Below are 5219 nucleotides of genomic sequence, written 5' to 3' on the forward strand. Positions count from 1 at the left end.
GAATGAAATGGTTCAAAGTATTGCCTTCATGTTGAAATGGGAGAAAACTTTACGATGCGACAGGAGTCATGAAACACATTTAAAAAAGGAAAAGAATTACGTGCTGATATGTCAAAGTTACCACAAAGCTGTGAAAAAAAGAGATTGGGGGAAATATGTGTAGCACACATGGCAGACAACTGGTAGTAACCTGAATATATAATGAGATCACACAAATTAATAAGATTTAAACAATGAAAAAAACAATATATGTACATGATCCCCAGTGAAAGACACAGAACTCGCTGATGTACACACAGAAAGGTGCTCAAACTCACTGTAAGTCACGGCACTGCATGCTGAATAAATACTGAGATGCCATTTATTTATGACTCAAATCCAGGGGAAAAAAGTTGTAAACTGATGACATTGGTGTCAGCAATATATTGGGTTTGGAGTTAGCCCTGTAACACATTGCTTGTTATGGCAACAATGAGAAATAATTGTACAATAATAAAACAAAACTACACATGCCCACTGACATCAAGAATCCCATCTTAGAGAATACAGCCTATGGCAGTAAAACCAATGGCAATAAGGCGATACCTATGAGGTTGGTAGTATTGCTACACACAGTGGGAAGAAACCAACAACTGAACGTTCATCAGTAGAAAAATGATTGAAGTATATCCACGTAAGGAAACACTTTTTATTAAATGTTTATGATTTTTTATTAAAATGCTTATTTTTTATTAAAAGATGATGAAACTACAGAGTTATATGTGCAGTATGAGTGTATAGTATGAGTACAGAAGTGAGATGATAGATAGATTTGTGAAAGACTACACAATAAAACATGTAAGGAAGGCTTGACTCGAGGAGGATGGAGAGAAGAGGAGGATGGAGAGAATTTTCCTTAATATCTATTGCATATCGTATATTATTTTTGTAATAAAACAATTCATAATATTTAAAAAATTATACGATACAGGAGATTATTTAAAAGACCATGGTGCAGTTTTTAAAATGTTCTTTGAGCTCAATGATGAACCAATTACAATGACTTTACGCAGCAAATATTACTAGACAGCTACCACAGACCAGGTACATTGTTCTAAGTGTCTAAAATACACCAGTAAAAAACCAAAGGTCTCTAATCTCACCACTCTTACAGTCTAGTGGGGAAGGACAAACAAAGAGTTATCATCATTTTAAGAAGCCAAACTATGAAGTATGAGAGGAGATAATGTGCTATGAAAACAACACTGTAGGTCAGTGCTCAGGAGGCTGCAAGGTGGATGGGAGCCCTCCCAGAAGAGGGCACAGCATGGAGGTGAGAGGGCACAGCATGGAGGGAGGGCTCAGGAGGCTGCAGGGTGGACGGGAGCCCTCCCAGAAGAGGGCACAGCATGTGCAAAGGTCTTGGGCATCTGAGAAACAGCAGATGCAGGGAGTGAGATGAGAGAAGGGGAGGGGAAGGGGTCCAAAGGAAGAGGGTCTCAAGGGCCATCATAACCTACAGCTTTCCTCTGTGTGAAGCTGGGGGCCATGCCAGGGTTTTGAGCAGAGCAGTGACAAGGTCTGACACCCACTGTTGTGTTCAAAACAGGCCACGTGGGGGAAAGTGCAGGAGCAGGAGGGCCCACTGGGGATCCCTGCAGTGGAGCAGGCAGAACAAGGGTTCCTGGTGACCGAGGGCTGAGAGGTCATGGGATAATTCCAGTACATAGCACACTGCTTAGTTGGAGCTCGGTATTTTCAAGAAGTTTGCTATTGGTGTTGTATTAGTCTGTTTGTACACTGCTATAAAGATACTACCCAAGATGGTAATCTATAAACAAAAGAGGTGTAATTGACTCACAGTTTCCTATGGCTGGGGAGGCCTCAGGAGGTGTAATTGACTCACAGTTCCGCATGGCTGGGGAGGCCTCAGGAAACTTACCATCATGGTGGAAGCAGTATCTTCTTCACAAGGTGGCAGGGGAGAGAAGAGTGAATGAAGAAGGAGCTTCCAGCCACTTATAAAACCATCAGCTCTTGCGAGAACCCACTCATTATCACGAGAACAGCATGGGGGAAACCGCCCCCATGATCCAATCACCTCCCACCAACGCCTGGGGATTACAATTCAAGATGAGGTTTGGGTGGGGACACAAAGCCTAAAATGCATCAGGTGTTTAATGGCTAATATTTAAACAAAGGTAATGTTTATTTATTTATTTAATGAGGTTGCATCCTTATAAACAGTGGTTAAAGACCAAACATCACTTTCTGGAGCATCAGTTTTAATAACCTCATTTATTCTCCATATATATCATGATTTATTCAACCAAGTGCTTACATAGATTGCTTCCACAGTGTGCAATTACAAAGAGTGTTGAAATAAGCAGCCTTATAGAGTCATCTTAGAATGTTCTGCTGATCAGTTCTTAAGAATCCATTGCTAGAAGTGAATCAAGGAGCATGTTCATTTTAAGGCTTTTGACTGTTCTGCCGAATTGCCCTCCAGGAATTTTCTCCTGATTTGCAGGCCCACCAGCAGTCTGTGGCAAGAGGGTGCGTTTCCTCCCCAGCAATGGGTGTTATTATTATGGTTATTCTTTTTGATCTCTGCCAATCTGACTGGGGAAAAGGAAGTTTTCTAATTTGATAAATGGTGTGTGTATTAATGTCGGCTTACTACAGAAGTAAATTAATCAACAAGAAAGTAAATTAATCCAATAGAGAAAGTGACCCACAGCCACAGCAAACGTACAACAACATGTTTTAATTATGTTATGCCTCTAAATGGACCCTGCTGACAGGCATGCATGCTTTACCTGTACTTATAGTCATAATGTAGTTACAATTTTACATGCAGTTTTTTCTTCCTGGCACTTGGCATCTTATAAACCTTTTCTTCATTGCTATTTAGTATTCCAAATTATAACTGTAACAGTTATGTGATACATAAAAATTGACTAAATTGTGTACTTTAGGAAACTCTAATGATCATAAAAGAAAAGGAGGAGAGAAGGCCTGTCCCTCAGAGCTGGACTTGCTGTCTCCTCTGTGGAGTTTAAGGGGGATATGAGGAGGAGATGCACGCCTGACTATGTGAGCCCCGAAGAGAAAGTCAAAGGTAGAGAAACAGAAAAGCAGACATCACGCAACATGGGTAATTTAGAAAATACAAACGAAAAATTAGTATTCAAGAAGTGAATGCATCCACAAAATAAAAATTGTAAAATATGAACATGACCCAGAGGCTAACAAAGACCTATTAGAAATTAAAAGTATGATCAATAAAATAATAGAAGTGCTGGAAGCCAAAACTGAACAAAACATTCAAAAACAAAAAGATAGTAAGGTAGGAAATATGACCAAAAAAATAAACTCAGAAAGACTTACTCATGGAAGTCCAAATGAGAATTAAAATATTGCTATAAGGAGACAGAAGAGATAAATAAAAAGGAGAAATTGTCAAAGAGATAGAGAAAAATTTTTCTAGAGTCAAAGAACAAAGCTCCCTTCATGTTGAAGTTTACCAAATGCTGAATGTGATGATTAATTTGATGTGTCAACCTAATGCCTGCTGAGCCACAGGCCTTTGGTCAAATGTTATTCCGGATGTTTCCGTGAGGGTGTTTTCAGATAAGATTAACATTTACATCGGTGGACCCTGAGTAAAGCAAATTGTCCTCCCTGATGTGGGAGGCCCTCGTCCAATCAGCTGAAGTCATGAAGAGAAAAAATCCAACCACCTTTCAGCAAGAGGGATTCTTTATCAATGTAGGGAGAGAAAAACAAAGCTCTGATAAAATGGGTAAGGATTCCAAGTTTATGGTAAGTAAATGCTAGGACCAGTGAAACAGGAGGTGGGGTGAAGGAGTCGGAAAGCTGGTAAAATTGTAAAATTGCCAACAATCTGGAAGTGAGGTGGGGCCTTCATACAAATCACTGTGAAGACCCTTAGTCCTCCTTGTGGAGGCCTCAAAAATGTTCCCTGAGCCCAAACTCTTTCTCAGAAGCACCTGTGATAGTGAATGTCATCTTGTGTGTGCGTGAGAGAGAAAAGGAAAGAGAGAGAGAGTGCAAAAACCCCAGCATATCCTACAATCAACATAAATTTCTATGACAGAAGGGGAGAGTATGATTGAAACAAATAAACCAAGTCTAACTTTTCCAGACCTGTTTTTTTTTTTTTTTTTTGCCTGTGACCTTCTGAACAGGGGACAACGGCAGAACAAAGGACTATGCAATCACTGGAATTCCTAACAGAGCTCACATTCTAGGACTCAAACTGAGATTGCATCAGTGCCTTTCCTCTGGAGGCTGTGCTAGAAGACCTGGTTACATCCTTCACCCCAGACAGCTCTGGATGAGACACAGTTCACGCAGGCAGTGACCCCATGGTTCTCCTCAAAATCAATGCTATGACACAATCCAAGACACAGAGGACCCCATATTTATCCAGTAACAAGCTCCTGACTACCACCAATGAGGGCTGAGCTGAGCCCACACGGGAGAGAGAAGCCAGCAAGCCAGAAACTCATTGTAAGAAATTAGAGGAAATAATCCAGTGAAGCACACCCACAGAAAATAGGCAGAAGGAAGTTGAGAAGGAAAACAACTCGTGTGGATGAGTTAGAAAGCAGACACCAACAGAGAGGACCACCAAAGCCAATAGTTGTTTCTTTGCGAAACTGATAAAACTGTGAAACCATTGCCAAAATGTAGCGAGAACACAAATAACCAATGACAGAAAACACGTGAGGAGGCATCATGGCAGATTACAAGACACCTGAAGATACTAGCTCAGGTCGCGGTGCCAGCACACTTGAAAACATGGACAAAAGGAACAAAAACCTATGGAATAATACATCTGCAACAAATTGACATGAGAAAAATAGAAAGTCTGAATAATTAAATGACTATTTAAAAGCTTGTATTCAAAATTAAAATTTTTACACACAAAAATCCCAGGTAGAAATGGCTTCATTAACAAATTCTGCAAAATACTTAAGAATAAAATGGCATGGGCCTTACACACATTCTCGCATAGACTATCAACAGAGGGAATACTTTCACTCCAGAAGGTCAGCATACTATTGATTCTGAAAACTTGAAAAAGAATAGACAAGAAAGGAGAATTATGAGCTAATCTCCTTGGGAATATAGATGCAAAACTTTAAAACCAAATACTATCCAACTAAATCTAGCAATATATAAGTGGGACAATATGTCATAACCAGGTTGAT

This window comes from Macaca mulatta, chromosome 4 (genome assembly GCF_049350105.2).
Source record: "Macaca mulatta isolate MMU2019108-1 chromosome 4, T2T-MMU8v2.0, whole genome shotgun sequence".
In the NCBI taxonomy this organism is placed as follows: Eukaryota; Metazoa; Chordata; class Mammalia; order Primates; family Cercopithecidae; genus Macaca; species Macaca mulatta.